Genomic DNA, 25,236 nt, shown 5'->3' with positions numbered 1-25,236 from the left:
TGTTCACCACATTGATTAAAAAGCTTGAAAATGACAAAGACCTAAAAGTAGCTCATATTAGAAGCGACAATGGTGGAGAATTCAAAAACCAACAGTTTGATGAATTTTGTGAAACTGGTGGTATTGACCATAATTTCTCTGCTCCTAGAACGCCTCAACAAAATGGGGTCGTTGAAAGGAAGAACAGAACAATTGTCGAAATTGCTAGGACTATGCTGAGTGAAAATAGGCTTCCAAAGTATTTCTGGGGTGAAGCTGTCCACACAGCATGCTACATACTTAATAGGGCTTTAGTTAGACCTATTCTTAAGAAAACCCCATACGAACTTTGGAAAGGACGAAAGCCCAACATTGGCTACTTTCGTGCCTTTGGGTGTAAATGTTTTATACTCAATACAAAAGATAACCTTGCAAAATTTGATGCCAAAGCTGACAAAGCGATCTTTTCAGGGTACTCAACTAACAGCAAAGCATATAGAGTATATAATAAACGAATTCAAATTGTTGAAGAGTCTGTCCATATAGAGTTCGATGAAACTGACCCTGCAGGAAAGACAACTCAGTCTGCCGAAGATGAACCAAGCTCAGCATGTAGTAGTTACTAATTTAGCACATATCACTCAGCATGGTAATCACTCAACATTAAATTAAGCACATAGTTCTATTGAAGAGGATTAGACATACCGATAGCTTCCCTTAGTATGTTGAATTGCTCACGAGCCAAAGGCTTGATGAAGATATCTGCAAGCTGTTCATCTGTTGGAACGTAGGTCAGCTTGATCTCACCCTTAAGTACGTGATCTCTAATGAAGTGATGCCTTATGCTGACATGCTTCATTCTGCTGTGTTGGAATGGATTTTTAGATAGGTCAATGGCGCTTTTGTTATCGCATTTGACTTCAATTGTTTCTGTTTTAACTCCATAATCCTCAAGCTGTTGCTTAATCCATAGGACTTGTGCAACACAGCTTCCAGCAGCTACGTACTCAGCTTCAGTTGTAGACAGGGCAACTGATGACTGCTTTTTGCTGAACCAAGATACCACACAGCTTCTAAGGAAGTGACATCGTCCCGAAGTACTTTTACGTTCAAGCTTATCTCGTCCATAGTCAGCATCAGCGTATCCAATGAGTGTGAAGTCATTTGAGGTTGGATACCATAAACCTGCATTAACTTAGCTCTGCAAATATCTAAAGATTCTTTTTACAGCTATGAGGTGAGATTCCCTGGGGTCAGCTTGATATCTCGCACAATAACATACTGAGTACTGAATATCAGGTCTACTAACGGTAAGGTAAAGTAGAGAGCCAATCATACCTCGATATAGCTTGCTATCTACAGATTTACCTTTCTCATCTTTGCATAGGACAGTGTCAGTACCCATTGGGGTTGATATGGGTTTACAATCCTCCATATCAAACTTCTTTAGCATTTCTTTGGCATATTTGGACTGACTAATGAAGATGTCGTTCTTACCTTGCTTGATTTGAAGTCCAAGGAAGAAGTTGAGTTCACCCATCATGGACATCTCGAACTCAGTTTGCATCTGTTTACTAAACTCTTTGCACAAAGATTCGTCAGTAGCACCAAAGATTATATCGTCTACGTAAATCTGTGCGAGCAGTGTATGTTTACCCTTTTTCTTAATGAACAAGGTTGTGTCAACTTTGCCTCTAACATAATTCCTGGTCAGCAGGAAGTTGGTCAACCTCTCATACCAAGCTCGTGGAGCTTTCTTCAGACCATATAAACCCTTCTTGAGTTTATAAACGTGGTTTGGAAATTTTGGATCTTCAAACCCTGGAGGCTGACTAACATATACCTCTTCGTTTATAAAGCCATTAAGAAAGGCACTTTTAACATCCATTTGATATAACTTAAAATTCATATGCACACAGTATACGTATAGCTTCTAACATAGGGACGGGTGCAAAAGTTTCTCCGTAGTCTATGCCCTCTTGCTGACTATAGCCTTGGGCTACAAGTCGGGCTTTATTTCTAATTACGTTGACTTGCTCATCTAGTTTATTTCTAAAGACCCACTTAGTTCCTATTGTCTTTTGATTCCTAGGTTTTGGTACTAAATCCCATACCTCATTTCTTGTTAATTGATCAAGCTCTTTTTGCATGGCATTGATCCAATATTCATCATGCTCAGCATCGGCAAAGTTCTTTGGCTCATGTAATTGACATCATAAAGGACATGTATGAGGGAGCATGCACGAGTGTACGTACTAGTGTTGGGAAGACTGAAGAGTTCCCTATTACGATTGGAGTGCATCAAGGTTTCGCACTAAGCCCATTTCTTTTTGCCATCGTTATGGATGAACTAACAAGTTCACTTCAAGATGGTATACCATGGTGCATGCTGTTTGCATATGATATTGTGTTGGTTGATGAGACGAAAGAAGGAGTGGAGAGGAAGTTGGAACTATGGAGACAAACTCTAGAATCTAGAGGCTTTAAGTTGAGCCGAAGTAAGACAGAATATTTGGAGTGTAAGTTTAGCGGCCATAGGAGTAGGGAGGCAGGGACAATCACCCTAGATGGGAGAGTTGTTCAGGCCTCGGATTGCTTCCGGTATTTAGGATCTATTATCCAAACGGATGGAGAAGTAGATGGAGATGTTGCTCATAGGATTAAAGCTGGTTGGTCGAAGTGGAAGAGTGTTACGGGTTTCCTTTGTGACCCTGGCATGCCTAATATATTGAAGGGAAAATTCTACCGGACGGCAATTAGACCAGCATTGTTATATGGTACGGAGTGTTGGGCAGTGAAACACTGCCACATCCATAAGATGTTGGTGGCGGAGATGCGTATGTTGAGATGGATGTGTGGTCATACGAGAAAGGATCGGGTGAGTAATGAAATAATTAGGACAAAAGTAGGGGTCACATCTATTGAGAATAAAATGAGAGAAAACCGATTAAGGTGGTTTGGCCATGTGAGACGTAGAGCGCTTGATGCGCCGGTTAGGAGAACCGAAGAGTGGCAAATGGATGTAGTGGTGAGGAGTAGGGGAAGACCTAAGCAAACTTGGAGGAGGGTGATCGAGAGTGATATGAGTTTACTGGGAATTGAGGAAAATATGATAATGGATAGGACGGAGTGGAGGGAGCGAATTTGTGTCGCTGACACGACTTGATTTCACGGTTTTATATGATGGTTCATGTTAGCTGACCCCGAATCATTTCGGGACTAAAACTTTGTTGTTGTTGTTGTTGTTTTTAACTTAAAAATATAAGATAATATAGTTGGGAGAAACATGATCAGGCTAGTTACCATTTTCCGAGCTACTTTGTTCTCTCGCAAATTAATAGACATTGCAATTTGAGATCTAGTTTACAAAGGTCACTGAACTTCATTTCGTTTTTTAATTTTCCTTTTATTCAACAAATTCACACTTAAATAGTAATATAGCAATAAAAATTTAATTTTTATAATAACACATATAATTTTATTTTTTTATATAGTCATATGGCAGTTTCAAACTGTTACATAAAATAAATAACAAATATAATTTTTATTTTTTTTACTGGCACGTGGCTCTCATGTCAATATTTTGGGTGACTTTTTCGGTCTGAATTGGCCGAACATTACATATCAAATATCTTTCTCTCAATTAAAATAACTAAACTTAAATAGTATTATACAAACTTTTAATTTGACTGTATGTTTAGATAAATTATCGCCATCAGACGGTTGATGTAGCTTCGGAACTACTGTCGGCCAACTCGGTTGAATAAACATCAAACTCCGTATAACATAACCGGATAAACGAAACCTATAAAACCTCTTCATCTTTCTTCTTCTTACGTATAAAGCCTTCAAAGTTGGAAATATGTAATTAAAGAAACAAAGTATTGCAATCCACGGGGATCTATGCAAATCAAGGTATTTCAAAGTTGACGAGGCCAATCATACAAATCAACTAGCGTGTAATTTGTCCCCGAATCTGTCCCAGTCTCCAAAGACCTTGTCCACCTGACTAGCGCGTAATTATTAATCTCAATGGCTTGATCACATTTTGGAGGTTCTGAATCCTTTTAGTTTTTTCGTATTCCTTTGCCCATAAAATTGCATACAACCCAAGAATTATCATTATAGCTCTAATTATCCTGGAGAATCAAAAACTATATTATAAAGATTTTAGACATAACATTTGCGACATTTGTTTACGGTTAAATAGATTCATAATTTAGGGATACGATTAACCGCGACTGATTTTGCCATTGAATTTTAAAATCGAACATACAAAATAACACAATTTTGCTTGTGCGATAGAAATTTAGTCTAATGTGATAAGAATCTCGATAAGATGACCCCACATGGTGCTACATATGTACATATATTTTTAATGTGTTATTGATAAGAGATAACACGACATACGAGTGAAGTGGAATAACATGATTCATGACCGAGGATAGAGTTTTGTTAAGGACATCTGAAATTTGTCTAGCTTGCTAATATTAGAATTCCAATTTTACTGTTTCGCAGGGGTATTTCCATACCTTGATCTTTTTCTAAAAGGATAAGGTGCAAAAATTACCCCTAACGTTTACAGCCAGGATCAATTTTACCTCTAACGTCTACAATGATGCAATTTTGTCCCTAACATTGGCAGTCAAGAGCAATTTTACCCCTATAACATTGTTAATTTGAGAAATAATTCATCAAATTGTCTTCTCGGTAATGAATCTTGTTATCTACACTTCACACGTATGAGTCATTTGATCACTTATTAATAATATTAATAATAGATCATAAACATATGATTAGACGTGGAACAAAAATTAAAAAAACATTAAAAAGTATACTGTCTACTGTACGATTTGGATAAAAAAAATTCAAAAAATTTCACTGAATTTATAAATATTAATCTCCAATTCTATTATTAAATCATATAAAAATATGAATTTTTTTTAAACGAACTGATATGCAATTGGTGCAGAATAATGAATAAAATATCTGTTTTTTATAATAATGTCTGAAATTGACCCAAGTTGTCAACGTTAGGGGTAAAATTGCTCTTGGTTGCCAACGTTAGGAGTAAAATTGCACAATTTTAGACACTACGGGTAAAATTGCTCCTAACTGTAAAAATTAGGGGGTATTTTTGTACTTTATTCCTTTTCTAAATATATGGTGATAACATTGTGATATTATCTCAAGGATCAAAAGGGATATTCGCCTAAAGAACGCCACGTGTTGGTCACCTGATACGGAAATTCCGCGGCGTATCGAAGTAAAGAGATCCGACGGGCGGATCACTTAGGACTCGCCAAGAGAGACCTGCGGGCGAACCTGTGAGGCGAATCTCCATAAGCTCTCAATCTGCCATTAGGACGGCTGGGCCGATCAGGCAATAAAGACCATTAATGAGCTATCAATTAGCTAACCGCCAACTTAAGGGTAACTTGTAACCGCCATTCATGGGACATTAATGGAGACTTTCTAGTTACTTAAGGTTACAACTTCATGACTATATATAGCCTACGTCTCAGGCTATCAAGGTACACATTCACTTACCCTTTGTCAATTCAGTTTGCTCTCTTGTTCTTCCTTACTGACTTTGGCATCAGAGCTTCCCCCCGTCGAACCCAACAACGCCCCCACAAGGACGGAAGCTGATCGGAATTTCTCCACAAGTCATCAATTAGTGCGGTGATCGTGGAGATCCTTAATCAAATAAAGGGTTTTTCGTTCACTTTAAAAGGACATGGCAAATGGGGAACCGAACCCCACATCGGGGGAAGAAACGCCATTAGTAACACCATCAAGCCAATCTATAACTAGTGCTGGTCGCACTGATTCAAGTGCTCCCACAACACAAGCTGAAGGTAGTGTGCCACCAGACGCATTCATCAACATGTGTGCAGAAGCAATAGAAAGGGAGTTTGGCCCTGAGATGGGTAATCGCCTACGGTCATTCATGATCATTCCTCCGTTCTGGAGCATGATGCCCACGTCTACAGTATCTTCATGGCCCCAGGCGACTATAGGATCAAACGCCCTCAATTCTTCATTTCTCCAAGCACATAATACAGAATCCCTGGTCACTTCCACGGCAGCGCTTGGGGACCGACCGCTCAATCGGGAATTATTCCCTGCTGGCACAAGAGGAAGTCAAAGGAACGATCAAACTCTTCCTGGCGGGTCTGCAAGCCAGGGGATAAACCTGGCGGACCAAGTATCCCAAGGCGGCCATGGTCGACTCTCTCCTTGGGTGGATCAGAAGGGCGAAGGCACAAAAAGCGTAGAAAAGAGGTAGGCGGTCCGAATCACCTTCGCCTCGAAAACCGAGATCCTCCCGCAAGGGTAGATCACCCCCATCTACTGGACGTAGACAGAGCAAAAGGCCAGTCGAGACACCACGTTTGAATAGGCCACCACCACCACCACACTAAGGAGATGATAGGCACCTTCCTTCAAGAGGCCATGGAGGGGGTAACAATCAAGCTCCCCTGGGCGGACAGGGAGGAGGAGGTGGAGTTGGAGGAGGAGGCGGACGTGGAAGCGGAGGCGAACGTTCACCATCGGATCCATCTTCTGGATCCAGCTCTTCATCTTCTCCAAGTAGATCTCCACGAAGAGGACGCCAAAGGGCGGGTCCGGAGAATTTTGATGATAGAGTTCGAGCTGCGGTGCTCTGCATGAATGAGGAGAATGTCAGGCATAATCCATTCGCCAATCGTGATTCGCCCTTTACGGTTTGGTTTGAAGCAGAGGAAACGGATATGCATTTTAAAATACCTAATCTCCCAATATACACAGGTGCTGACAACCTAGAGGCCCATGCCAGAAAATATCGAATACTGCTTCGTCTTAACCGTGCAACGGAACCGGTGCTATGCAAGATGTTTATCACCACGTTAGGAGGTCCCGCTTATGACTGGTTCCAATCTTTACCTCCTGGATCGATAGACAGTTGGGATCAACTAAGCAGAGAGTTTTGTGCTAAATTCGCCGGATGTATCCCTCCAGTGGTCAAGTCACGGAAGCTTTTTGAATTAAAACAAAAGGCGAAAGAATCCCTTCGAGAGTATGTAAACAATTTTAACAAATTATGTATACAAATTGTTGATGTGGATATCTCCATGGCAGTGGAATCTCTGGTAAAGAACACAACATGTAAGAGTTTACAAGAGGATCTAATTCAAAAGAAGCCCAGCAGCATGGCAGAATTGATGGAACGCTGCAAAGACTTCATGGAGGTGGATGATATCCGCCGAGAATCAGTTTTTCCGCTCAAAAAGGATAAAGGCAAATCTCACCGTCAGGAGAGGGAGAAAGATAAGTACCAAGATTCATCCTGATGACAAGTAGAGAAATTCTGATCAACTTCCATCCCTGTGGGGGCGTCGTTGGGCTCGACGGGGGGAAGCTCCGATGCCAAAGTCAGTAAGGTAGAACAAGAGAGCAAACTGAATTGACAAAGGGTGTGAGAATGTGTGTGTACCTTGATACCCTAAGGATGTAGGCTATATATAGCTAGGAAGTTGTAACCTTCGGCAACTAGAAAGTCTCCATTAATGTTCCATTAATGGCGGTTACAAGTTATCTTTAAACTGGCGGTTTAGCCAATTGATAGCTCATTAATGGCCTTTATGGCCGAGTCGGCTTTAGCGGTTAGAGTGACGAATCAAGTGAATGAGGAGATTCACCTTATAGGTTCGCCAGCGGATCACTTTGAGTGGGATCGTGGAGATCCGCCAGCCGGATCTCCTTTGGGGATTAATATGCGGCGTTCTCTAAGTGAATATCCCTTTTGGTCCTTAGGATAATATCTCAATGTTATCAGAAGCCCCCCCAAAGTTCCCTTAAAGTCCTTTAGGGCTTTTGAGCTTCTGGGCGCCGTCATGATTACCTGCATTAATGAGCACTCTGTTCGATGCCAATCGTAGAGTGACACGTGTAACGAGCGCTCTGTTCAAAGAAAGAGAAGACGCCTTCTTCTTCCTTCTCTCTCTCTCTTTTTCCATTCCGTCTTCATTTTCATTTGCGCGAAGCTTTTTCTGGGAATTTCAGAGTTCAAAGCTTTTCGATTTCATGTAAGTTCATCTTTCCTTACTCTAATTGTTCTGAATGTTGAGGAGTTCTTCATCATCTTCTAGATCAACCTCTGAGCTTTTCAATTCGACCCCTCCTCCTGAAATTGTAGTTAATTTTAGTTGGACCACTTCGTCATCGGCAAATTCGTCTTCCTCTGAGGACTCCATTAGCTCCGATTTAGCTGGGTTGTATAACTCGGTGCATAATCGCTATCAGACTCGTTCAACCAGAAGTCAAGTTCTTTCTACTTCTGTCTCCGGTACTGCTCCGGTCGTTAAGTCCAGGTGTTTTCCGGAGACAATGGCCTCTCCTTCTATCCAACCTAGGAAAAATAACCCTCGAGCGGAGTCTACTCCATCTCGTATGAGTGCCGCGGATCTAGCGGATCTGGCGAATCGCTTCCCTTGGATCGATAATTACGAGACTCAGTTAGCCGCAGCTCATCAACGACCCTCCTGTCCGCCTAGCGGTTTTCTGACCGTATATTGTAGTCATGTAGAGAGAGGGTTCCGACTTCCTCTCCCAAAGATGATGGCGGACATCCTCTCTTACTTTGATATTACTTCCAGCCAACTACACCCGAACGGTTGGTTGGATATCGCTTTAGACTGCTACCTCGCCTCAAATTTAGGAGTGGTATATACGGGTCGTGTCATTAGAGCTTTCCATAAACCCTCAAAACGAAAGTCCGAGTCTTATCTCACTTTCGCCAAATTCGGAGTGTATTCGCCATTCAGTGACAAAATGTCCAATGTCCATTGCTGGGATGAGAAATTCTTCTACGTGAAGATAAAAGAGGGCGAATCACTGGGTTTTCCCTCGTTTTGGAATCCCAAGCCTTTACACATGACAGGCGATATGCGAATATTGACCGATAGCGATGAAGTGGTGGCGGAGCTCATGAAGAAGGTCAAGGCGGATGCATGGACATACGCGGACGCTTTAGCCTTCATGATGAGTGATATTCCGTTGATTCGCCGAGAGGGGGAGCAGTTCATTTACTCCAAGATTGCGCAATTTGACCAAGGTAACTTTTATTTCTTCTTGAACTTTGATTACTTTATTGTTTTCTTTGGCAGGGGTTTATCTAAGGCCAATCACGCTATTGCAGAGAAGCGTAGGAAGTTTCTAGAGGCTGAGGCGCGTAGGAAAGATCAAGCGGCGAATCCTCAAAAGGATGCCGGGAAGCGCCCCGCTGGAGTAGTGGTTGAGCCGCCACTAAAAAGGAGGAAGCCTATAGTTACTAGAGGCCCTAAGCTTATGGCGGATGCCATGAGGTCCGCAACGCCTGTAGGGGAGATGGAACAGGTAGGTTGCCCTTTTATTTTTTACCTGTTCATCAAATTTTGGATCTGAGTTTTGATCCTTGAATATTTGTGCAGATGGCGAAGCCTGATCTGGGCGGATACTGGTCCGCCAAGTATGGCGCCCAAGGATCTTTGGAGAATGAGTCCATCATAAACGACTTAGATGAGGCCCTGGGCCAGTTGGGCGAAGTGCAAAGGAATCAGAACCAGATCCCTGGTTCCATTCATACACAAAAGGGGAAAACGGAGCTCCTCACGGTAAACCCCCCGACTACAAAGGATTTCGTTTCGCCGAAAAAGTTGTTCCTTTGTTCTTTTCTTTTGATGAAACTGTTTGTTTTTGACAGATGTACACTCGCATACGTGCCATGGAGGCTGAGCTCCTTCAAAGCGTGGCGGATAAGGCTACCATTGAAAAGCTGGAGAAAGAGGTAGCGGATGCCAATGCGAACATCGCCTCTGCGAATGCAAACATTGCCTCTACCACGTCTGCCTTGGCTCTGAAAGACATGGAGATCAAGAAGCTGAAGGAAAAGATCATGACAGATGCTAAGAACCATGAGGTGGCTATAAGAGAAGCAGAGTACACGGCTGGTGAGCAAGCTTTCTATTATGGCGAACTACTCACGGTGTACTTCTCTCTAGCGCATCCTGAGGTTGATTTCACAGACCCACAGTTCACCGTCTCAGACCTAGATGATGTTGCCAAATATAACAAAATGCCAGACGCTAAGGACTACCTCCGTGACTACGTTCGGAGATGGATGAAGGGACCCATGGAAGAAAGCAAACCCCCCACTAATGTCGAACTAGTGGAGCTTGAGGAAGTGCCCCCCAAGGCGGGTGAAGAACCGATCAATGATAACGCCCTTCCTCTTGGTCCCACATCTTCCGTGGAAAATGAGGTACCCTTGGTAGGCGTATCTGAGGCTGTGGAGAAGGAGGCTTCTCAAGCAAGTGCCGCAAGTGAGAAGAGTGCAAAGGAGGATGCTCCCATTATTACTTAGTCGTTTACTTTTGACTTGTAAAAAATCTTTAAGTACAATCTGTTTAATCCTTTATGGCAGCTATTTATTTTACTGTTACGTTTGCGTAAGTAAATATATAGGCATTTAGGATTTATTTTGGAGTAGGTGGCCAGCCATACTCCATTGCGGGAACCTTTGTGAAGGTTAGAAGCTGTTTTATTCCATTGAAGGAAGTAAAGCTGCCTAGCGGATCAATTTGCTACCTGTCTTTGAGGTGAAGTGATCCGCCCGTAGGACTTGTGAATCCTTTTTTGGGAAGGATGTAAGAGATTGTAAAGACCTTGCGTCCAAGGATCGTTTTAACTCTATCTAAAATGGGGATCATCTCAGAGATGGATCCGCTCATGAGATCGATTCTCCTATGTCTGAGGAGAAAAAAGTAGCTATGAGATAGCAATACTTTTTAATGCGGAGAGCGTTGGATGCCCCCCTTCTTTTTAAGACTGGAATATTAATATTGCTGCAAGAAAAACTTTAAAAAGAACATAGAGAATGGAATAATTTTTGTTTATTGATAGGATAAATGCTTTATTACAGCAAGCATGTCTTATATGTGAGCCTCGTTAAAACCTTTAATAAGAAAAACCACATGGGAAAAAGCTTACTAAAGGAAAAAGAGTACTCAAGACCATATGTACACTTTATTTTCTGACAAGATATTTGCGGTGATTTTGGAGGTTCCAGGTGCGTGGCAATGTGTTTCCCTCCATGTCTTGAATTTTAAATGTGGCGAATCCAATGTTGTCCACTATCTAATACGGACCCGTCCAGGTGAGCCCTAGCTTGCCCTTCCCCTCTCGAGACTGGATTTTTTCGGCCTTACGGAGCACGAGATCACCCACATTTAGGTCTACAAGTTTGACATTTTTGTCATGGTAAGCGGCGATCCGCTGCTTGTATGCCGCCATACGTACGTAGGCCTGGTCTCTTCGATCTTCCACTTGATCAAGACTCTCCTTTAACCTGTCACCGTTGTCCTCCTCACAATAGAAGGCAACTCTATCACTTGGAACCTGTATCTCAATCGGGATCACGGCTTCTACACCATGAGAGAGGGCGAACGGTGTTTCTCCTGTGGCCGTTCTAGGAGTTGTGCGATAGGCCCATAAGACGCTTGTTAGCTGATCCGCCCATTTTTTATCATGCTCCCCTAATCTCTTTTTTATGCCTTTTACGATCGTCCGATTCGTAACTTCAGTCATTCCGTTGGATTGGGGATAGTAAACGGAGGCGAATCTGTTTAGAATGCCCAATTTCTCACAGAAAGTTTTGAACTCGCCATAGTTGAACTGTGTTCCATTATCGGTGATGATGGTGTGGGGGACGCCATATCTTCCCACGATGTTGTCCTTGACAAATTCCACCATTCGTTCAGCAGTGATGGAGGAAATAGCTTCGGCTTCTACCCACTTGGTGAAGTGATCTACTACCACTACCACGTACTTCCTCTGCCGGCGGGTAGGAGGGAATGGCCCTACAATGTCAATGCCCCAGAGGGCGAATGGCCGTCCTTCTATGATGGGCCTCTGGAGATTCTTGGCAGTATGTGATTCATTCGTATGAATCTGACAATTATGGCAAGTGTCCACCAACTTTTGCGCATCAAGTTCGGCCGTTGGCTAATAAAATCCTGCTAACCTGGATTTCTTCAAGATTGAGGCGGATGCTTCATGGGCCCCACATGATCCCTCGTGCATCTCCTTGAGGACTTGTCGTCCTTCTTCTGGCAGGATGCATTTCAACCAAGGATGGCTAAAAGATTTTCTATAGAGACCATCGTTGATTATGGAGAAATAAGCCACTTTTCTGACGATCCTCCGTGCCTCTTCCTTATCCTCAGGTAGAGTTCCACCCAGCAGATATTGGCGAATGGCCGATCTCCAATCATCTTCTACTGTTGTGAGCAGGGATACTTCCTCCGAGGCGAAGGCTGGAGCTATTTTAACTTTGAAGGGACATTGTGGGTCCGTCCAGTTCTCCTCACTAGAGGCCATTTTGGCTAAATGATCCGCCTCAGTGTTGGATCCCCGGGGTACATGAATTAGTTCCCATTTAGTTTCTTTAGCCTCAAGGTGATCTAGCAATTTTTTGACTTCTGCTACGTATTTGGCCAAAACATCATCTTTTACCTCGTAATTCTTGATCACTTGATTGACCATTAGCTTGGAGTCACTGTAGATCACAATCCGCTCGGGGGTGATTTCTTTGAGTAGGCGTAATCCCAATACCAGAGCTTTATATTCAGCGGCATTATTAGTTGCATGAAAATTCAATTTTGCTGCGTATCGTAACTTTATGTATTGGGGACCCTTGATCACAACGCCTATGCCAGCTCCATCCGCCGAGGAGGCACCATCGGTGTACATTGTCCACTCTTCCATTTGAGATTTGGGATGATCTATCCCCTCTTCGGTGAATTCATTCACGAAGTCTGCCAAGACCTGACTCTTCAAAGCTGACCTGCTTTCATATCTCACATCGAATTCACCAAGGCGAATTGCCCATTCCATCAACCTTCCAGAAGTGTCCGGTTTCTGCAACACCTTTCTCATTGGTATATTCGTTCGAACTACAACAGTATGAGCCTGAAAATATGGCCTAAGGCGGATTGTTGTGGTGACAACAGCCATCGCCATTTTATCAAGCTTAGAATATCGGGTTTCGGCATCTTTTAAAACCTTGCTCACATAATAAATCGGAAACTGTTGGCCATCCTCCTCTCGTATCATGACCGTGCACACAGCTTTATCCGTTACCGATACGTACATGTAAAGGTCCTCACCTTTCATCGGCCGACTCATCATGGGCGGCTCCGTGAGAAACCGTTTGATCCCTTCAAAGGCCTTTTCACAATCCTCGTTCCATTCGAATGACTTTTGCTCCTTGATGACTTCGTAAAAGGGCTGACATCTGCGCGCTGAACAGGAGGTAAACCTGCCCAAGGCTACGATCCGCCCATTAAGGCGTTGCACTTCCCTGATGTTCCGTGGTGCTTGCATTTCTAGGACAGCCTTAACCTTGTCAGGATTTGGGCTAACTCCTTTCTCGCTGATCATGAACCCTAAGAATTTTCCATATGTTGCACCAAAAGTACACTTCTCTGGGTTCAGCTTAATATTGTGGCATCGGAGTACGTCCAGTACCTCCTTCACATCATCTTCATGCCTTTCTACGGTTGTGCTTTTAATGATCATGTCATCCACATAGACTGAGTAGTTATCACCCTTGCTTTCCGTGAATATCTTGTTCATCATCCGCTGATAGGTGGCTCCTGCGTTCTTAAGCCCAAAGGGCATGACTTTGAAGCAATAAGTGGCTTGGTGAGTCACGAACGAGGTTTTGATTCTATCTGAAGGCTCCATGGGAATTTGATGATAACTTGACTTCACGTCTGTAAAGGAATACATAGCGTGCCCAGCAGTTCCGTCCACAAGTATGTCAATACATGGCAAAGGGTAATTGTCTTTGGGACAAGCCTTGTTAAGATCTGTAAAGTCGATACACATGCGGTAGGATCCGCCTGCTTTCTTCACCAAAACGACGTTCGCCAACCATTGAGTATAAAGTACCTCCTTAATGGCGTCCGCCCGTTGGAGCTTGGTGATCTCTTCTTCTATCACCTTCTGTCTTTCAAGCCCATGGTTTCTTCGCTTCTGAGCTACAGGAATTGCATCTTTGTTAATGTTAAGCTTGTGAGTGATCACGTCTGGACTGATCCCGGGGAGGATCTCATCCTTCCACGCAAAGACATCCTCCGCCTCATGAAGTACCTTGGTGATTGCGTCTTTAATTTCGCCCTTGAGCCCTTTTGCCATTCGCACCTGTTTTTCATCCGCCATGAGGTACATTTCTGTCTCGCCCAAGGCCATTGTGACGAGCTCCTCCTCATCCTCCTCCTTAGATTGGGGGCGAATCATTAGTGATGCCGAATACGTCTCCTGAGCCACCTTTTGGCTCCCTCTGATCATTACACCTCCCTTGGCCGTGGGGATGTAAAGCGTTAAGTGGCGTATGGAGATAAGGGCTGCGGCTTCGGAGATAAAGGGCCGTCCGAGGATGATATTATAAGCTAACTGACCATCCAAGACAGAAAATTCCAGATCCCCTTTCCAAACCTGATCATCGTCGGCTAGCTCGCAATCCAGAGTGACTTGGCCTTTTGTTTGGATGGTGTGTCCTGTCACTCCTAGAATATCTACCACGGTTGGCTCTACTTGGATCGGGTCAATCATGAGTTTGGCGAAAGCTCCTCTGGTGATGACATTGCACGAACTCCCAGTATCAATCATCACTCTTTTCATCTCCCAGCCTTCCACCATCATAGTAACGACCAATGCATCTGCATGGGGAGAGATTTCAGGACCTACATCGGCAAAGGGGCGATTTAACGATGCCCTGTCAAGAGCGGTGGTTTTTGCCTTTTTCAGCATTGGTTGATATCCAGGTCCGCCTGCTATGACATTAATGGTACCCTTTCCCTTCTTCTTTAGGTCTTCTCTGGATCTATCACCATCTCCCTTCTTGCCATCATTTTGGATGAACCGATCCAATTTGCCTCTCTCAATGAGACGCTCAATTTCTCGAGCTAACTCCCAACACGCATCGGTGTCATGGCCATTTTTCCTGTGATATTTACAATAATTTTTAGGATTTTTACCAGTATTGGTGTACTCCCCCCCCTTTTGGTTCGGGGTATGAAATGCTCCGTTTGTGTTGACTGTTCTCGATCCACATAAGCACTTCACTTTTAGAAGCATTGAGAGGCGTGAAAGAGGTGACAAATGTCGATTTGTTCTTAGAACCTTTTCGCCGACTTCTAGAGGAGGAATCCTGGTGCTTGTCCTTTTCTCTATCTCGAGGGCGAGAATCGCCTTTGTCCCTTCTAGGCGGAGATAGAGATTCGCGGCGAATGTCATCCACCTCCATAAAGTCCTTACAGCGCTCTATTAGTTCTGCCATGCTGGTAGGCTTCTTGCGAATTAGATCCTCCTGTAAACTTTTACAAGTGGTATTTTTTACCAGAGATTCCACTGCCATGGAGATATCTACATACACAATTTGTATACACAAATTGTTGAAGGAGTTTATATAATCTCGAAGGGATTCATTCGCCTTCTACTTTAATTCAAAGAGCTTCCTGGATTTAACCACTGGAGGGATACAGCCAGCGAATTTAGCACAAAACTCTCTGCTTAGTTGGTCCCAACTATCTATCAAGCCAGGAGGCAAGGATTGGAACCAGCCATAAGCGGGACCTCCTAACGTGGTGACAAACATTTTGCATAGCACTGGCTCAGTTGCACGGTTGAGGCGAAGCAGTATTCGGTATTTTCTGATATGTGCCTCCGGGTTGTCAGCACCTGTGTATATAGCGAGATTAGGTATTTTAAAATGCCTATCCGTCTCCTCCGCTTCAATCCAAGCCGTGAAGGGCAAATCCCGATTGGCGAATGGGTTATGCCTGGCATTCTCCTCATTCATGCGGAGCACCGCAGCTCGAACTCTGTCGTCAAAATTCTCCGGATCCGCCCTTGGACGACCCCTCCATGGAGATCTGCTTGGAGAAGATGACGAGCTGGATCCCGAAGATGGATCCGAGGGTGATCGTCCACCACGTCCACCTCCGCCTCCATGTCCGCCTCCACCTCCACCTCCTCCGCTTGGGGGAGCCTGACCGTTATCTCCTCCAGCGCCTCCTGAAGGAATATGCCCATCATTCCCCTGGTGTGGTGGTGGTGGTGGCAGCCCACTTGGATGTGGTGTGTCTACTGGCCTTTTACTCTGCCTACGTCCAGTAGATGGGGGTGACCTGCCTTTACGGGAGGATCTCGGTCTTCGGGGCGAAGGTGATTCAGACCGCCTACTTTTCTCCTTTCTACGCTTCTTATGCTTTCATCCTTCCGATCCACCCAAGGAGAGATTCATCCGCGGTCGCCTTGGGATATCTGACCTGCCCAGATCAATCCTCTAGCTAGTGGATCCGCCCGCCAGAGTTTGAGTGGTTCTTTGACTCCCTCCTGCGCCAGCAGGAAATAACTCGCGATTGATGGGTCGTTCTCCTAACGTCGTCGTGGTGGTTACTATGGATTCCGTATTATGGGCTTGGAGGAATGAAGAATTGTGGGCGTTTGGTCCTAGAGTCATCTGGGGCCAAGAAGATATTGTAGATGAAGGCGGCAAACTCCAAAACGGGGGAATGGTCATGAATGACCGTAGGCGATCACCTGTTTCTGGGCCAAACTTTTCCCCTATAGCTTCTGCACACATGTTGATGAATGCATCCGGGGGCATACTACTTTCAGCTTGCGTTGGGGGAGCATTAGAATCGGTGCGACCGGCACTAGTTATTAGTGGTGTTTCAACCCCTGTGGAGGGGTTATGATCTCCATTTGTCATATTTCTTCTAACCGTGAATGAAAACCCTTTATTTGTTTAAGGATTCCACGTTCACCGCACCAATTGATGACAAGTAGAGAAATTCTTATCAACTTCCGTCCCTGTGGGGGCGTCGTTGGGCTCGAAGGGGGGAAGCTCCGATGCCAAAGTCAGTAAGGTAGAACAAGAGAGCAAACTGAATTGACAAAGGGTGTGAGAATGTGTGTGTACCTTGATAGCCTAAGGATGTAGGCTATATATAGTTAGGAAGTTGTAACCTTCGGCAACTAGAAAGTCTCCATTAATGTTCCATTAATGGCGGTTACAAGTTATCTTTAAACTGGCGGTTTAGCCAATTGATAGCTCATTAATGGCCTTTATGGTCGAGTCGGCTTTAGCGGTTACTGTGACGAATCAAGTGAATGAGGAGATTCGCCTTATAGGTTCGCCAGCGGATCTCTTTGAGCGGGATCGTGGAGATCCGCCAGCCGGATCTCCTTTGGGGATTAATATGCGGCGTTCTCTAAGTGAATATCCCTTTTGGTCCTTAGGATAATATCTCAATGTTATCACATCCTCTAGAGGTCGGCGAAGAGGCTCTAAGAACAAATCGGCATTTGTTTCATCATTTACGCCACTCAATGCCTCTAAAAGTGAAGTGCTCATGTGGATCGAGAACAGTCAGCATAAACGGAGCATTTCATACCCCGAACCAAAAGGGGGGAGTACACCAACACTGGTAAAAATCCCAAAAATTATTGCAAATACTATAGGAAAAATGGCCATGACACAGACGCATGTTGGGAGTTAGCCAGAGAAATAGAACGTCTCATCGAGAGAGGCAAATTGGATCGGTTCGTCCAAAATGATGGCAAGAAGGGAGATGGTGATAGATCCAGAGATGACCCGAAAAAGAAAGGAAAAGGGACCATCAATGTCATAGCAGGCGGACCTGGGTACCAACCTGTACTGAAAAAGGCAAAGACCACTGCTCTTGACAGGGCATCACTTAATCGCCCTTTTGCAGATGTTGGCCCAGAGATCTCTCCTCATGCGGATGCCTTGGTCATTACTATGATGGTGGAAGGTTGGGAGATGAAAAGAGTGATGATCGATACCGGGAGTTCGTGCAATGTCATCACAAGAGGAGCATTTGCTAAGCTTATGGTCGACCCAATCCAAGTGGAAACCACTGTAGTGGATATCCTAGGAGTCACAGGACACACCATTCAAACAAAGGGCCAGGTAACATTAGACTGTGAATTAGCTGACGAAGATCAAGTTTGGAAGGGCGATCTGGAATTCTCCATCCTGGATGGCCAGTTAGCCTACAATATCATCCTTGGGCGGCCCTTCATTTCTGAGGCGGCAGCTCTTATTTCTATACGCCACCTAACTCTTTACATCCCCACGGTCAAGGGAGGTGTAATGATCAGAGGAAGTCAAAAAGTGGCTCAGGAGACGTATTCAGCATCACTAATGATTCGCCCACAGTCTAAGGACGAGGACGAGGAAGAACTGGTCACAATGGCCTTGGGCGAAACAGAGATGTACCTCATGGCGGATGAAAAACAGGCACGAATGGCTAAAGGGCTCAAGGGAGAAATTAAAGAAGCAATCACCAAGGTTCTTCATGAGGCAGAAGACGTCTTTGCATGGAAAGATGAGATCCTCCCTGGGATTAGTCTAGATGTGATCACTCACAAACTCAACATCGACAAAGATGCGGTTCCGGTTGCCCAAAAACGGAGAAACCATGGCCTTGAAAGGCAGAAAGTGATAGAGGAAGAAATCACCAAGCTCCAGCGGGCGGATGCCATTGAAGAGGTACTTTATACATAATGGTTGGCGAATGTAGTGTTAGTGAAAAAAGCGGGCGGATCATACCGCATGTGTATCGACTTTACAAATCTCAATAAAGCTTGTCCAAAGGACAACTACCCTTTGCCGTGTATCGACATCCTCGTAGATGGAACCGCAGGACACGCTATGTACTCCTTCACAGACGTAAAGTCAAGTTATCATCAAATCCCAATGGAACCTTCAGATAGAATCAAGACCTCGTTCGTGACTCATCAAGCCACTTATTGCTTCAAAGTCATGCCCTTTGGGATTAAGAACGCAGGTGCAACCTATCAACGGATGATGAACAAGATATTTGCGAAAAGCAAAGGTGATAACTACTCCATCTATATGGATGACATGATCATCAAGAGCACCACTGTGGAAAAGCATGCAGATGATGTAAGGGAGGTACTAGGCGTACTCCGACGTCACAATATTAAACTGAACCCGGAAAAATGTACCTTTGGTGCAACGTATGGAAAATTCTTAGGATTCATGATTAGCGAGAAAGGAGTGAGCCCAAATCCTGACAAGATTAAGGCCGTTCTGGAGATGCAAGCGCCACGGAACTGTTGAAACACCTTTCCACATGATTTTGATTTGACAAAATTATTTAAGTACAATTAAATATTCTATAACACACTAAGTTTAAATGCTTTGATTTATTGTTACTAATGTGTGTGTTCAATGTTGAGTTTATAATTGTTACAAGACATAAAGATCATAAGGCCCAAGCCCTATATGAAAGTCAAAGCCCAAGTCAAACAAGGCCAAGATCACTCAGCCCGCGTATTACAAAACGCTGCCGTTGAGTATTGAAACGCAGCTCAGCAATGAAGGATCCAGAAGATCCACGTAGATAACTTCGGTAAGAAGCTGCTGAGCTGTCTCGAAAAAACGTACAAGACAGCCGCTGACCACAAAGCAACTTCCAGACCAAGTATTTCCTCTTTTGGTAAAGAACAGAAGACGCAGGAAGCTGTCTGTTTGACATTACCAGATTTGGAGGAACATACTGCCACACTGACCGAAGAACAGAAGATGCTAGAATCTGATTGGCTAAGAGAACTGCTGAACAGACTGAGTGAAAACGACATGAAGTCGTTTCCCTCCAACGGTTATTTCGAAATTCGAAATAACCAGAAGCTCTCACAGCTCTCTATAAATAGAGCATTCAGAATCCTTATTCCATACAGAACTTTGAGCAAAAGTCGTTACGCTGACCAAAAGTATACAAAAGTTCTGCATCCAAAAGCAAAGCAAATCTTACACGACAATTTTCACATCTGTGTAAAAGTCTAGAGTGATTGATCCTCAATCATCTAAGGTGTTCTAGCAATTGTTGTTTAGGACAAATCTTAATCATTTCTAGAATTAGAAAGGAGAAGCTGAGTACTCGGTTTTAGTACTTACTGAATTAGAGTAGAAGTGAGTAGAGGTATAGAGGAAGGTACTCTTGTTATACTCAGCTTCTGATTTGTAAAGGGTTTTTGAGTCTCTACCTTTAAAGAGCTCAGTAGTGAATTGGAAATCTCGGAACGTGTTCTGGGGACAGGACGTAGGCTTAGAAGAAGCCGAACCTGGATAACTCCGCTGAGTGAAGTATTTCTAACCCTTAACTCCTTAATACATTGTTTGCTTAAAACAAACTAAAACTGACCAAGTAAAAGAGGTCAAGCTGAGTTGTGTGCTGCAAACGACTTAGTTCAGGAATAGACTCTAAGTGCTATTTCCTGACTTAAGCAACGAAACTGATCTAGTCACCAGTTGACTAAGCCAGTGTCTTGTTGATTGCTCAGTGCCGCTGTCATATACCTTCTTCTTAAGAAAAATAAGTTTGCCCTAATTATTTAAAAAGGGTAAAATAGTTCCTAACCCCCCTTGGAACTATCTTTGCAACCTTACAAGGGACCAACAAGTGGTATCAGAGACTAAAAGCTCATTACTAAAGGTTTAACAACCTTGAGTTGATCCATACCATGGGTGAAAACAGCACTCGGTTTCTCCCTGGAAACCAGACAACTCAGATATTACCTGAGGGGCTGTCCATTACTAGGCCTCCCCTATTCTTCGGGTCAAACTATACCTTTTGGAAGAATAGGATGAAGAACTTCATTCAAGCTACAAATATGAGTGTCTGGCTATCTATAGTCTAAGGCCCGTTTGTACCTATGAAAGTTGTTGCTGGCCAGTCAGTTGTTAAAGCTGAGGTTGAATGGACAGAGGATGATCTCAAGAAGCTACAAAATCATGCTTCGGCTATAAATATGCTTCACTGTGCGCTGGATGCTACAGAATACAACAAAATATCAGGTTGTGAGTCAGCACAGGAGATCTGGAAGAAGCTGGAGGTCACCTACGAAGGAACCAACAAGGTGAATGAGTCCAAGGTCAACCAGCAGATGAGATTGTATGAGCTGTTCGAAATGAACAATGATGAGGGGATTTCTGAAATGAATGCAAGATTCACCAACATCATAAATGAGCTCAAAAGACTTGGAAAAATCTTCACTGAGGAAGAACAAGTCAAGAAGATACTCAGAAGTCTTCCTAAAGACTGGCAAGCCAAGAAGACAGCCGTTGAAGAAGCTCAGGATTTAACCACCTACAAATATGATGAACTCATCGGCTCACTGCTGACTCATGAGATATCTATGAAGAATTTCGAGGTGAAGGAAAAATCCGAAGACAAGAAGTAGAAGTCACTTGTCATGAAAGCTGATTCAACTGATGATGGCTCAACTGACGATGAGGAGATGGCAATGTTTACAAGAAAAATGAAGAGACTGTTCAAAAGAAATGACAAATACTCCAAGAAGCCTTATAGAAAATTTGATAAATATAAGGCTGACTCAAGTGACAGCAAATTCAAGAAGGACAGCTCAAAGCCCATTACATGCTTTGAGTGCCATCAAACCGGCCACATCAAGTCAAGCTGCCCAACGCTGAGGAAAGACAAAAAGAATGGCAAGAAGGCAATGGTGGCAACATGGAGTGACAGTGATGATTCTTCATCAACTGAAGCTGAGGCCACAGAGTCAGCGAAGATATGCTTCATGGCTGACGAACTTGCTGAGCCATGCATTTCTGAGCATGATGACCAATCTGATGAGTTAGATAATAAAGAGCAATCTAATGAGGTAATCTCACTCTCTCAACTCAGAAATGAAATGGGTAATGCCCTGAGTGATCTCTATACACTTGTCAAAAAGTGTAACAAGAAGATTAAAGCACTCAGTCGGCGCTGTGATGAAGTAGAAAAGGTCAAACTGAGTGACCTCAGATACCTTCTTCAGGACAACTCAGTTTTGCATGAAAATATGAAAACCATTCATGAGGCTGTCTCTGAAGTCCAGTCAGTTTCAAAGAAACTGAGGAAGGATGTCACAACCATTCAGAACTAATTAAAGGTTCCAAACAAAAACAATTTTCCTTTGAGAACTCAGTATCAAGGTACTCAGTACCAAGGTACTCAGCAGAGACGAAATCCCCAGCGAAGAGTCCAGTGTGACTTTTGTGGGAAGTTAGGACACACCACTAAGGTGTGCTGGCACGCTCAGCACTGGGGTGCTGACAAGTCAGTAAAGAATCCTAAACAGAAGGTCATTTGTGACTTCTGTGGAAAAAGTGGCCATACTATCAATATATGTCGCCACAAAATAAAATATGATGCTTTACCTGTTGAACCTAACACGTCAGGACCCAAAAAGAATTGGGTACCTAAAGGCAACTGATCACAATGCAGGTAAGCCTGAGATGTGCCGAGAAGTAAAAAATGTGGTATATTGACAGCGCATGCTCAAGGCATATGACGGGTGATGAAACTCAGTTCATCACGTTTGAACGTAAACGAGGAGGAAGCGTAAGTTTTGGAGACAACAGAAAAGGTAAGATAGTAGGATCAGGCACCGTTGGAGGTAATCCCACTATTGAATCTGTCTCCCTAGTCAGTGGACTCAAATATAACTTACTCAGCGTAGCTCAGCTATGTGATAATGGGAGAAAAGTTATATTTGATGATACTGGATGTAAAATATATGAGGGAAAAACAAATGAGTTAATTTTAACTGCCCCTCGGATAGACAATGTCTTCATGCTGAACCTAGAAAAGAAGTTTTCAAAAACTGTATGCTTAGTCACAAAGGAAGAAAATTCCTGGCTATGGCACAGGAGACTTGGTCATGTAAGCATGGACCTCCTGGCCAAATTAGCAAGAAAGCAATTGGTTGAGGGACTGCCTGAACTTAAATTTCAAAAAGATCAACTATGCCACGCTTGCCAAGCTGGAAAACAAACCAAACAATCTTTTCATAGTAAAAACATTGTCTCAACTAAACGTCCGTTAGAGTTACTACACTTGGATCTCTTTGGTCCAGTCAAGCCGCTGAGTCTGGGTGGAAGAAGATTTTCCTTGGTCATTGTAGATGACTTCTCTCGGTATACGTGGGTTATCTTGCTGACCAGCAAGGATGAGACCTTCGAGACATTTTCAAATTTGGTTAGAAAAATTGAAAATGAAAAAGACCTAAAATTAGCTCATATCCGTAGTGATAACGGTGGAGAATTCAAAAAACCAAAAGTTTGTTGAATTCTATGAAGCCAGCGGCATTGACCACAATTTTTCTGCTCCTAGAACACCTCAGCAAAATGGGGTTGTAGAAAGGAAGAACAGAACTCTGGTTGAAATAGCCAGGACAATGCTGGATGAGCATAGGCTTCCAAAGTATTTTTGGGGAGAAGCTATTAACACAGCATGCTATATTCTCAATAGGGCTCTAGTTAGACCTATACTTAAGAAAACCCCTTATGAACTTTGGAAAGGACGAAAGCCCAACATTGGATACTTTCGTGCCTTTGGCTGTAGATGTTTCATTTTAAATACCAAAGATAGCTTAGCCAAATTTGATTCAAAAGCTGATGAGGCTATCTTTCTAGGCTACTCAACAAACAGTAAAGCATACAGAGTTTTTAATAAGAGAACCCAAGTATTAGAAGAGTCTATACATGTGCAATTCGATGAAACTGACCCTGTAGGAAGATACCAGCCGCTGACAGAAGATGAACCAAACTCAGCACCTGCTGATCAAGAACCAGCTACTGAGTCCTTCACAAAGCGGCTGACCAAGAGTAAGAGTGAACCTAAGATTGTTTTCGCTGACCAATCTACTTCTGCAGAGAATGTTGAAACACGAATAGAACAAGACACAAATCTACCCAAGGAGATAAGAGTCCCAAGAGGGCATTCAGAAAATGCAATTCTTGACTCAGCTGGAAATACCCTGATGACAAGGAATCAACTCAGGAAGTATCTCGGCAATGTAGCCTTTGTCTCAGTTCAGGAGCTGAAGAACTTTGCTAAAGCTGAGCATGATGAATTCTGGATGAATGCCATGCAAGAGGAACTCGACCAATTCAGAAGGAATAATGTATGGGAGCTAGTGCCACATCCAAGAACCCAGAAGACCATTAGAACCAGATGGGTCTTCAGGAACAAGCTGGATGAACAAGGAAACGTAGTCAGAAACAAAGCACGGCTTGTAGCTCAGGGCTACAGTCAGCAAGAAGGTATTGACTATGGTGAGACCTTTGCCCCAGTGGCAAGGCTAGAAGCAATTAGGATTTTATGTGCATATGCATCTTATATGAATTTTAAATTGTTTCAAATGGATGTTAAGAGTGCATTTCTTAATGGAGTAATAAACGAGGAGGTCTATGTCAATCAGCCTCCAGGGTTTGAGGATCCTAAGTTCCCAAACCACGTTTATAAACTCAAAAAGGCTCTGTATGGCCTCAAGCAAGCACCACGTGCTTGGTATGAGAGGCTGACCAACTTCTTACTGACTAGAAACTATGTCAGGGGTCAAGCTGATACAACCTTATTCATTAAGAGAAAGGGTAAAGATACCCTGCTGGCTCAAATATATGTAGATGACATTATATTTGGTGCTACTAATGAATCTATGTGCAAGGAATTTGGTAAGCAAATGCAGACTGAGTTCGAGATGTCAATGATGGGAGAACTCAACTTCTTCCTTGGACTTCAAATTAAACAAGGAAAGAATGGCATATTCATCAGTCAAGCTAAATATGCCAAGGAGATATTGAAGAAATATGAACTAGAACATTGTAAGCCAATATCCACTCCTATGGGCACTGACACTGTCCTCTGCGCTGACGAAAATGGTAAGTCAGTAGACAACAAGTTGTACCGAGGTATGATTGGCTCTCTACTTTACTTAACAGCAAGTAGGCCGGACATTCAGTTCTCAGTATGTTATTGTGCTAGATAGCAGGCTAACCCTAAGGAATCCCATTACATTGCTGTAAAAAGGATCCTTAGATATTTGCAAAGCTCAGTAAATGCAGGCTTGTGGTATCCAAATACTCATGACTTTACACTCATCGGATACACTGACGCTGACTATGGACGAGACAAGCTGGAAAGAAAAAGCACCTCTGGAGGATGCCATTTTCTAGGAAGCTGTCTTGTATCTTGGTTCAGCAAGAAGCAGGCGTCAGTAGCCCTGTCCACCACTGAAGCTGAGTACATTGCTGCTGGAAGCTGTGTTGCTCAAGTCCTATGGATTAAGCAACAACTTGAAGACTATGGTGTACAAACAAAGACAATT

Source organism: Euphorbia lathyris, chromosome 3, assembly GCF_963576675.1.
Source record: "Euphorbia lathyris chromosome 3, ddEupLath1.1, whole genome shotgun sequence".
In the NCBI taxonomy this organism is placed as follows: domain Eukaryota; kingdom Viridiplantae; phylum Streptophyta; class Magnoliopsida; order Malpighiales; family Euphorbiaceae; genus Euphorbia; species Euphorbia lathyris.
This window is presented reverse-complemented; position numbering follows the sequence as displayed.